Source organism: Ursus maritimus, unplaced genomic scaffold, assembly GCF_017311325.1.
Source record: "Ursus maritimus isolate PB19 unplaced genomic scaffold, ASM1731132v1 scaffold_9, whole genome shotgun sequence".
In the NCBI taxonomy this organism is placed as follows: domain Eukaryota; kingdom Metazoa; phylum Chordata; class Mammalia; order Carnivora; family Ursidae; genus Ursus; species Ursus maritimus.
Genome location: NW_024427107.1, coordinates 53,734,469 through 53,746,535, shown reverse-complemented (window position 1 = coordinate 53,746,535; position 12,067 = coordinate 53,734,469). Strand labels below are relative to the sequence as shown.

The 12,067-nt window shown below is 36.3% G+C and overlaps 1 pseudogene; it reads right to left on the bottom strand.

Moving 5' to 3' along the window:
* Nucleotides 1-467: 467 nt before the first annotated feature.
* LOC103661660 lies at nt 468-11,712 on the bottom strand (annotated as a pseudogene).
* Nucleotides 11,713-12,067: the final 355 nt, after the last annotated feature.

Genomic DNA, 12,067 nt, shown 5'->3' with positions numbered 1-12,067 from the left:
TCTAGATTTGATCATAAGGTAAACTTGATCTGAGCAATTTCATGGCAAGAATTCTAAAGAGTCTAAAATGTATGGAGAAATGCAAAGAATCTAATAACCAAAACAATTTACTTAAATGACAAACATTCAAGGAGTGCCTGAGTGGTTCTGTTGGTTAGGCGTCTGACTCTTGATTTTGGCTCAGGTCATGATTTCAGAGTCCTGAGATGGAGCCCTCTGTCAGGCTCAGGCTCCTGCTGGGCTGGAGCCTACTTAAGATTCTCTCTCTCTCTCTGTGACTTTAAATCTCATTTTCATTCATTATTTTGCAAATGTTTATTGAGCACTTATTTTCTAAACCACTAGTCGAGGCCCTGAGGATACAAATTATTCAAAAAACAAGCATAGGAAAAAAATAGCCCACGTGACAGCAGTTATATAATATTTATTTATTTATTTATTTATTTAATTATTTATTTATTTATTATTTATAATGTCTGGAACAAAAACAGCCAAAACCACAGCTTCTGGAAGAACCATTTGTTCTTGCTGGTCTTGTCCATCTTGAACTGACCTCAGCCCCTCGTCAGGCCTTGTATTTAAGAGCGGGGTTTCTGAAAACATCGAGGCTGACAAGTTTGTCCAAGAGGATATCCACAAGGTACCTTGTGGGCATGAGGTGATTGTAGTTACAAACTTTCACAAAAGATTTGATATTTGACCTCTTCTTGCCCATGGCAGCTGCCACTCTGCTGGGATACCGGTCAATTCCAGCCACCAGAGCATGACTGTAGGTTTGGTTGCAGTGGCAGTCATCAATGTTCTTCACAAGGACCACTTTTGCCTCGGAAGTAGCTTCTTGCCAGGACCAGCACCACCGTCCCAGGTCTCACAAACTTGCTCTTTTGACACCAACCACCCGAGCCTTATAATATATACTTCTATGGGAAGACAAACAATAAACAATATGAATATTGATTTAAATAAAACATTATATAGTGACAGGTGCTGGGGGGACAAAGTAGGGAACCTTAGAAAATGTGAATATATGATACTTAATTTGAATGGTCAAGAAAGACTAAAAAATTGCCATTTTAGTAGAATTCTCAAATATGATTAAAAGGTCAGTCATGTCAATATCCATAGGAAGAGCACTCTAGAAAGAAAAGAAGAGAAGGGATAAAGGCCCTAGGCATGTTTTCTTGTTTGTTTGTTTGTTTGTTTGTTTTCTGATGAGTTACAGGGATAGTAAGGAGGCCAATGTGTCTGGAGCAGAGTAAGAAAGAAGGTAGGTGCAGCTTATGATTTCAAGGATATAATAAAGCAGATAAGAAGGATGGATAAAGGGGCGCCTGGGTGGCACAGCGGTTGAGCGTCTGCCTTCGGCTCAGGGCGTGATCCCGGTGTTACGGGATCGAGCCCCACATCAGGCTCCTCTGCTATGAGCCTGCTTCTTCCTCTCCCACTCCCCCTGCTTGTGTTCCCTCTCTCGCTGGTTGTCTCTATCTCTGTTGAATAAATAAATAAATAAAATCTTTAAAAAAAAAAAAAAAAAAAGAAGGATGGATAAAGCCTAGAAAGTCTTTAGTTTTACTTTATGGTAGAGTATTTTGAGAAGAGAAATAGTATAATCTGATTTACATTTTACAAGGTTTGTGAATGTTATTTAGTATAGACTGGACTGTTTCTACTCAAACGTATCATCTCACTCCTGTAAATTATCACCTTATTGGATACTGATCATGTGAATACATTTTGATCATGAAGTCCTACAAATATCATAGAAATAATTTTCTTTTTTTTTATTTTAATGATTTTTTATTATGTTAGTCACCATACAGTACATCCCCGGTTTCCAATGTAAGGCTCGATGATTCATTAGTTGTGTATAACACCCAGTGCACCATGCAATATGTGCCCTCCTTACTACCCATCACCAGCCTATCCCATTCCCCCACCCCCCTCCCCTCTGAGGCCTTCAGTTTGTTTCTCATAGTCCATAGTCTCTCATGTTTCATTCCCCCTTCTGATTACCCCCCCTTTCTTTATCCCTTTCTTCCCCTACCGATCATCTTAGTTCTTATGTTCCATAGATGAGAGAAATCATATGATAGTTGTCTTTCTCTGCTTGACTTATTTCACTTAGCATTATCTCCTCCAGTGCCGTCCATGTTGTAGCAAATGTTGAGAACTCGTTCTTTCTGATAGCTGAGTACTATTCCATTGTATATATGGACCACAACTTCTTAATCCAGTCATCTGTTGAAGGGCATCTCGGCTCCTTCCACGATTTAGCTATTGTGGACATTGCTGCTATGAACATTGGGCTGCATATGGCCCTTCTCTTCACTACGTCTGTATCTTTGGGGTAAACACCCAGTAGTGCAATGGCTGGATCATAGGGTAGCTCAATTTTTAACTTTTTTAAGGGGCCTCCACACTGTTTTCCAGAGTGGCTGTACCAACTTGTATTCCCACCAACAATGTAGGAGGGATCCCCTTTCTCCACATCCTCTCCAACAATTGTTGTCTCTTGCCTTGTAGAAATAATTTTCTAAATATTATCACTCCCTGCCTTATTTTTGATTAGCCTATTTCCTACTGCTGAAGTGTTCTCTAGATATTAAGAGTTTATTCATTCGGAATCACTTTCTCATTAGAAGAGATTGAAACTGAACTCAAACTGTCTTAAGAATAAAAGGGAGTGTGGCTTTATTGGACCATATAAACATAACTAGCTTCATGCTTAGATCCAGTTGTTCATAAGAAGGATCAGTGCTTTTTCCCTTATCTTTTCTGTAGATTTGTTTGCCTGTTTGTTGACTTTATTCTATAAGAGGTTCTCAATACCTGGGAAAAATGACACCTGTTTGCAACACCAAGAAACATTCCAATGGTTTAATGAATCAGCAGCATAAAATATCTTATCTTTATCAGTGACTATACATCAAACACATTCATATTTTTTCATTGGATGTACTTCATTGATATGGCCAGTCCTGAGCCCAGTGGTATGACCAAGAGGATAAGTGGTCTACTTAATTGACATGAACTTAGCCCTACAATCTGCGAAAGTGAGAATATTGTGATTTACTGCCACAAGTTTGAGTCACATATCTTATTCCTGTAGCCTGTGAAGGGCATGCCATTGTGACTTTCAACCACAGGGATGAAGGGATGGCAGGTAATGAAAAATAGCAGTTCTACACAAGAAGATTGGAGCAGTAATGTCAAAGAAACATATAGGAATATTTAATAGGAGATTAAGACAATCAGTACCATAATCTAAAATGGGCAATGGTCAAAGGATCCAATGGTAGGTGAGATTAAGGGGAATTCAGGAAACAAATAATATAATGTTTTGTGTTACATAAAGCAATCTTGCATATGGTTGGAGTACATTTTAAATCTGCCAAAGCTGAACTCACTCTGCCTTCTGATATTTCACTTAAGGTAAGTGTATTTGACTTCTGGTACATTAAAAAACTAAGTGTGTGTGTGTGTGTGTGTGTGTGTGTGTGTGTGTGGTGGTGTATGCTTGTATACATTAACTAACATAAATTAATATGGTATGCATATAGGCAAAAACACATTGGTGGAGATTATGTTTTTTTGTTCTAACAGCACAGAGTCTGGCACATGGAAGATGATAATTTTTCGGTGAAGCCTTATTAAATCAGCTTGTAATTAAATGTTTCATATATGACCATGAACTGCAAAGATTATTTCTAATGTATTCATTCTTGTATGTAATAGCTTCTAATATGTAGTAATGCTATCTTTTCTTAAAACAGGGACTTGAATTTTAAAGGTGATGCACTTTAAAATTACTCTAATTCTTTTTTTTTCTTTATTTACTTTTATTTATTTATTTTTATAATAATATTTCATCACCGGCCTATCCCGATCCTCCACCCCCCTCCCCTCTGAAGTCCTCAGTTTGTTTCTCATAGTCCATAGTCTCTCAGCTTCATTCCCCCTTCTGATTACCCCCCCTTTCTTTATCCCTTTCTTCTCCTACCAATCTTCCTAGTTCTTATGTTCCATAGATGAGAGAAACCATATGATAATTGTCTTTCTCTGCTTGGCTTATTTCACTTAGCATTATCTCCTCCAGTGCCGTCCATGTTGCAGCAAAAGTTGAGAAATCGTTCTTTCTGATAGCTGAGTAATATTCCATTGCATATATGGACCACATCTTCTTAATCCAGTCATCTGTTGAAGGGCATCCCGGCTCCTTCCACGATTTAGCTATTATTTACTTTTAAATTTTGAATTTAAATAAAAGTATTTTAAATGTTAAATTATTAATACAGGATCAGAAACAAGATTTAAAACATGTGTATTGTAGATGTTTTAACTATATTTTTTAAATTCTGTTTCTTTTCTTTATGTCTCCTTTACTTGTGAGAGGAGAAACTAATTCTTATTTTAACTTTTTTAAAGTGTTATTCTGGGGCAGTCATTTAAGCATCTGACTCGTGGTTTGGGCTCAGGTCATGATCTCAGGGTTGTGAAATTGAGTCCCACATTGGGCTCTACGCTAAGTGTGGACTCTGCTTGGATTCTCTCCCTCTCCCTCTTCTCTGCTCCTCCTCCTACACTCTCTCTCTGTCTCAAAAATAAATAAATCTTTTAAAAAGTAAAATAAAAAAGTGCTGTTCCAATACCAAAAACAATATCACACTATATGTTAACTAAATAGAATTTAAATAAAAATTTGAAGAAGAAAAAAAAAGTGCTCTTGTATTCCGAATGAACTAAATTTACACTACTTCATTAAATACATTCACATTTATTCATTTTATATGAACACCTTGTGATTATTGTTTTGCCTCCCTACATTGTTTTATATAGGCACAAAACACTTCTCCTTAGCCTGATGATCCCATCTCTACCAAAATATTAGGCAGCCATGACAGGATGCAATTTGTTTTTTTCTACATACTGGTGACTAAGGTGGACTGATGTTACATGAACTTCCTAATGTTCCAAATCCTGATGCATATATTTTCCAAAAACTATTTCCAAACATAGGTCACTGGATATTTCTGAGTAGAAGATAATGAAATAAAATGAAAAATGAAGTCTTAGAGTTTCTCTGTAGTGGGTAGTGTGAAATAACAATAATATATTTTATATTTTTCATTGGAAGGTTCATGTGAATCAGCCCACACATTAAAATACAAAAATTTTATTGTCAAAGAATGCAGCAGAAATTAAATCATTAATTTCATTGTATGAACACATGATCTTGCTATCCTGAAAATGTCTCTGTCTCAACTACATACTATATTTTAAAAGGAGAATAAGCAAAGAAAGCCCTTGTTTATAAAACTTAATTTCCCACAAAAACATTCTTTAGAAGCAAAATTATCATTTTGTTCATTATTTTTAAGTATCTGACATTGCAGCAAACATATTAGATATATTCATTATTGCAAAACAAGTATGTGACCAGTTTTCTTTATGGAGCATCGAAGAGGTCATTTCTCTACTCTGTTAACAGATTTCACTCACGATCTTCCCACTTCAAAATATAATATTTTGGGTCTCTATGTTCGAGATATAGATCTGTCACTAATACACATATGACAAATGCATTGCTTCTGATGTGACCTTTGTCTAAAGAAACCATTCCCATACACTGTCAGGCATCTTTTCTCGGCAATCTCAAGATATGAACTCAATTGGCAAAAGGCTTTATTGTGGGGAGCTTCGCACATTGTTCTCATTACTTTTAAGGCATTTTAAAGCCTACACAGCTGTAAAATTGTTTTATCTCCTCCTTTCTCCCCCAATAAGGATTAGCTGAGGTCCAAGGAGTACTATAAGCCTGATAAAGCTTTGAGTGCTTTTACACTGAACTTGAAATGAGTCCAAATACCTCTAACTCCAACATATCAAACTTAAAGTATCACGAAGAACCCAAGTGGCTTAAAAATCCTGCACTACCTTCAGGACTAAAGCAGTCATCCCTCCAGCTGCTGGGGGTATAGTCTCTCAGCTGAGTCTCTCTGAAGAAATTGCACTAAGTTTTAGAGAGCCATCTCACCAAGACTATGTGTCCTTCTGGAAATGTAGTCCATGTCCAATGACTGTCCAAAACAGGCGTGGTAAGGTGGGTTGAGGGTAAGGAACTGTTAGAAGGCTCAGTCCTTTTCCCTCCATTCATGACAACCCTAAAGAGTCATCTTTGCTCTAGTGGGATTGACTGGTCTTTACCACAATGGCGTGCAGTTCTAATCATCCCTCTGCTCAGTCCTGTTTTTGTTTTTGTTTTTTTTTTTAACTCTCATAGTTGTTTTTCCTGAAAACTATAAACTTCTTGCATACAAATCTCTATAGCAAAGCCTATTTTCCAGAGAAGCTGGCTAACAACACAACTTATTTAAACTAAGAATATGCAATTCTATTTCTTCACAAAACCTTGAAATTAATGAAGAAAATCTTATATCACTACCTTCAGTGTGTGAAATAATAGTGGACTGAATAAAATTATTTGGCTGCTTTTGGGTAGAATTGTCACAGGGACTTAGTATACATTTATTTCCTTGATTAGCTTTTAAATTATAATCCTAAGTCTGAAGTACAAAATAAAAAACAAACTGATGTTGAGGCTATTTCTTTACACTTATGTATATTCTTTTAGTACTGCCTCTTTTTTTTTTTAAAGATTTTATTTATTTTTATTTATTTATTTGACAGAGATAGAGACAGCCAGCGAGAGAGGGAACACAAGCAGGGGGAGTGGGAGAGGAAGAAGCAGGCTCATATCGGAGGAGCCTGATGTGGGACTCGATCCCATAACGCTGGGATCACGCCCTGAGCCGAAGGCAGACGCTTAACCGCTGTGCCACCCAGGCGCCCCTAGTACTGCCTCTTTAAAAAAAAAAAAACTGATGAATTCACTTCTCTCTCTCTTCTCCACCACCTGTCTTTTTTGTGTGTGTGTTTGTGCATGTGTGTGTTTGGAGGTGGAGTAAGGTTTAAAATGTTTTAAATTATACAATATTAGATTCAATTATGACATACATTTTAGCAAAGTGTTCCTTTGATTTTATCATTTTTTATTTTATCATTTTTTTAAGTTTATTTTCAGAATTAAAGAGTTTAAAAATATTTGAGGGCTTAGTGACTTCCTTCCCCTTGTCCAGTTGTGGACATTTCCCCCCTACATTTTCTGTGTTTCTCATTATAAAGTCTTCTCTTAAATATTAACAAATTGGCTCCAGGAAGATACTAATTTATCATCCCATCAGCTATGTAGGAGAGTGCTCATTTTACAATGTTAATTATATGCCATATTATCTTTTTGTTCTTTTGTCAATATAATGGATGAAATGCAATATATTTCATTGTTTGTTTTGCCTTCTAAAACTAACGACTGAAATTGAAAATAGTTGTACATTGATGTCCAACAAAATGGTGGTATGACCTTTGGGCCCCTGCCACAATATAAATTAATACAAAAATTGCTCCTAAGCTACACCTGGATTAATGTCTTGTGGCTGTCCAATGGAAGGCAGGATCAACCCACAATCCAGAATTCAGTTCAAATATTGAGATAGATGATGCTACCCAAGTACCAAGAGGTATTAAGACATTTATTACTCACATTATAAGGTTTTCTTGGGAAAGCAAGGCAGACTTACACTAAACTACAAAAATCACTTAATAGAGCAAAGAGGAGGGACACCTAGGTGGCTCAGTAGGTTAAGCATCTGCCTTTGGCTCAGGTCATGATCCCAGGGTCTTGGGATCAAGAGTCTGCGTCTCCTCTCTCTCTGCTGCTCGCCCTGCTTCTGCTCTCTCTCTGTCAAATAAATAGATAAAATCTTAAAAAAAAAAAAAATAGAGCAAACAGGAACAAATGGCTTGGAGTGATTTGAGGGTAATTTCAGGTTTAGAGTCCCCACTCATTGTCCTGGATTTTGTGTGGTTTGAACTTCCTACCAGAACCAAAGGAAGGAGCCTGTAGACTTGTAAATGGGCTTGCTAAGGTGTGGGACAAGAAATGTACAAAGAAGTCTTGGGCTTGAAATATATCAGTAGTCAAACATCAAAACTGCAACCAGACTCTGTCTTACAGTTAAAAATAAAGTGAAATAACAAGTGCTAGAAATAAAGAAGGAGCTCAAAACTACAGAAGAAAAAGAGCAAACTGACATCCTAAGAAGAGCCCAGAGTACTGTAAACCATGGAATCTGATTGACTGAGACCACTGAATGACTTTATGTCTTCACCTAAGGGAAATAGGAGTGACATTCCTCAAATAGGAAGTGCGGCTCCTCAACTTAAAAAGAAATTAGTAAATCAACCAACATCTTTAACCCACCTTTAGCTAGAATATTGGCAATGGTGTTTGTCATCCACCTGTGACTTTGAGCTTTAAAAACTTACTCCTTTGAGAGAAATTGAAGCCTTAAATCTGAAACATATGAATTTTATAATCAGAGTTACAACATACACTTAGTGCTGGAATACACAGTCAAAGAATTACTACAGAAACCAACTAAGGACTTGTGAAGTTTCTTGAACTCTGTAGGAAGCAAGCAAAATGTAAGCAAAGTTTCTTGAACTCTGTAGGAAGCGAGTTGTAGAAACATGCCTACAACTGAAAGACAAACTATAAAATCAATAAGATGATGATGAGCTTATCTTGAAATATTTAAAACAAGATCAAGAAATGAACCCATAAAAAGGCAGGAAGAAAAAACCAAAGAATTAACATCCATTAGACAATTTAAAATGAATAAAATACTAGCATATTCTTTTTTTTTCTCCAAGTTTGTATTTATATTCCAGCTAGTTAATATACGGTTCATACTAGTTTCAGGTATAGAATCTAGAGGTTCATCACTTACGTACAACACCCAGTGCTCATCTCAACAAGTGCCCTCTTTAATACCCATCATCCATTTAACCTATACCCCCACCCACTGCCCCTCCAGTAACCATCAGTTTGTTTTCTATAGTGAAGAGTCTGTTTCTTGATCTGGCTCTCTCTCTTTGTATTCCCCTATGTTCATTTGTTTTGTTTCTTAAATTCCACATATGAGTGAAGTCATATGGTATTCGTCTTTCTCTGACTGACTTATTTCACTTAGCATAATACTCTCTAGTTCCATCCATGTCATTGCTTGGCAAGATTTCATTTTTTAAAGCTGAATGATATTCCATTATATATATATATTACTTCTTTATCCACTCATCAGTCAATGGACATCTGGGTTCTTTCTATAATTTGGCTCTTGTTGATAAAGTATCATGTTTTTTTAAAAGATGAAAAATAGAACCAAAAAAAAAAAATAAGACTTCAAAGAAATCACACAATGTCATGAAAAAGGCAATAATTGAAAAAAAAGAGAAATTATAAAACAAATAAAATATAGTTGTCAAAATTAAAAAATGTAACGAATGGTCATGTTAAATGGGACAGGATCATACCCACCATGATAAAGATACTTAAAAATACATTGATCTCTAAAAAATGCATTGATTGTTCTGTAACAAAGGAACACAGATGCCAACTGAAAGAGTTCCCAATGGCCAAAGCTGGGACAATTTGACCACCAAAATAAAGGCATAACATCAGTATCCCTGAGCTGATACCAATGTACATACATAACTGAATAAACAAATTAATGGTAGAGAAGAGACAAATCTCTGATGCAGAAGAATTCCAAATCATTTACGTAGATACTCTGCCCTTAAAGTGGGGATTATAAACACCCACTCTAAATCTTGGTTGTGCTTACTGATTTCTTTCTCACAAGTACAGTGTGAAAAAGTGATCAAAGCCTAACTTTATGGTGTAGAAGTCTGACAAACTACTTCAGCCAGGTGATCTAGATCAATATCTACAATGTAAATCATGTTGATGGTATGTACCCTTGATGTAATGAGTTGAAAATCTCACTTCATCTCTGTCATTTTTCTCCCAAAAATCTATAACCCCAATCTAATCATGAAAAAAAGAAAAAAAAATGCCATATAAATAAAAATATAGGCACATCTTGCAAAATACTTGGCCAGTATTTTTTTATAAGATTTTATTTATTTATTTGTCAGACAGAGAGAAAGCACAAGCAGGGGAAGCGGCAGGCAGAGCAGGCAGAGCAGGCAGAGGGAGAAGCAGGCTTCCTGCTGAGCAAAGAGCCCAATGCGATGAGGGACTCAATCCCAGGACCCTGGGATCATGACCTGAGCCAAAGGCAGAGGCTTAACCAACTGAGGCACCCAAGTGTTCCAATACTAGGCCAGTATTTATTGCTCAAGACTGTAAAGATCATCAAAAACAAGAAATGTCTGTGAAGCAAGAGGAGTCTATGGAGACATGATGCCTCAAGGTAATCTGATTTCCTGGATGAGATCTTGGGATAGAAAAAGACTTTAGGTAAAACCAAGAAAATTACACAGAACAATGGATTTGAGTCAATAATAATGTATCAATTATTGGTTCATTAATTTTAAGAAATTCCATATACCAGGAGCACCTGGGTGGCTCAGTCCATTAAGGGTCCAACTCTTGATTTCTGCTCAGGTCATGATCTCAGGGTCCTTACATCAAGGCCTGAGTCAGGCTCTGCACTAAGCATGGAGTCTGTCTCTCTCCCTGGCCCCACTTGCATGCACTTTCTCTCTCTCTCTCTCTCTTCCTCTCTCCCTCTCTCTCTCTCCCTCCCTACCTTTCCCTCTCTCTCTCACATATACTGAGTAGGACAGTATATGTGAACTCTACTACCTTCTTAATTTTTGTGTTAATCTAAAACCGTTCTTTAAAATCAATCAATCTAATAAAATGGATACTTCAGAAATAGCCTTATTTTGATTTTGATAAATTGACTTTTAAAAAGGATCGAAGGCATTCAGTAGAGAAAGAATAGTATTTTTAACATATTCTGTTGGAAAAACTGGGTACCTATATGCAAAAAGTAAACATTGGTGCATACTCCACACTGCATAAAAATGTATTCAAATTGCTCCTAGATATATACGTTAAGTTTAAAACAACAAGACTTCAAAATTTGATAGGACTTGCCATTCTTGAAAATTATTTATGATAGGACTATACTCTTTAATCTCTCCAGAAATGGGGCAATACTTCTGTTATGATCTGTAGAGACAATTTGAGGGTCTTGTACTTGGTTTTTCATATCATAATAATCCTCACTTTATGGATCAGGAAACTATGTGCAGATAGATATGCTTGAGACTGAATATATCTGTTCCAACTGCATTCCAGAACTGGAGAAATAGACACAAGGAAGATAAACACCAATGTGTCTACTGAGAAGCCGATTTAAGCCAAAACGCCATTAATCTGATTTGTGAAAATTTTTAACTGGTGGACCTCAATGACATTTGAGTTTTCAGGAATTAGTTCAAATTCTGAGCCCATGTCCAGCAATCCCATAAAATTATGATTTCTCTTGTTTCCTATATGATTATGTTCCCCAATGGATGGTCACACTGCTAAATGGTTATTTGGGAAAGACAAGAGGAGAACTTAGAATATAAATTTCAGCAATCATACCAGACTCATTTCTCAAATTAACTCATTCTCTCATTAAAGAGACTCTGAGTCCTAAATTGGGAATAAAGTTCCTACGATCTTTTGTTAAAAATCTTAAAGATTTTCTACTTACGCAGATCACTGAGGCTTTTAGAGACTGTCCATCTCTTCAGCCTTAAGGTGACCAAGATTAATTTGCCAATAACATTAGACATGTCTACTTACTTATTCATCTCTGCTATTCATTGTGGTAACCACAGCTACCCTGTCTCTGTCAATTGCACGCTCCCTGTATATCCAAATTCCCTAGAAAAATCTAATTTATCTCCTCCTTCTCCTTGAGAGAATCTCAAGGAGAAATCTTAAGTTCAGTAACACTCATCGTATTGAGTATTTGTTAATTATTATTTTCTTCTTTTTAAAATGGATTCATATTCTATTTTATCTGAATCTTGAATGACCTTTCTCATTGCTAGATTAGCTCTGGAGAATATTTTAGGTCTAATTTCAATTTGATGCTTAGATCATTTTATTTCAACCTTAATTTCTAGTGAATTGCACTGTGATTTT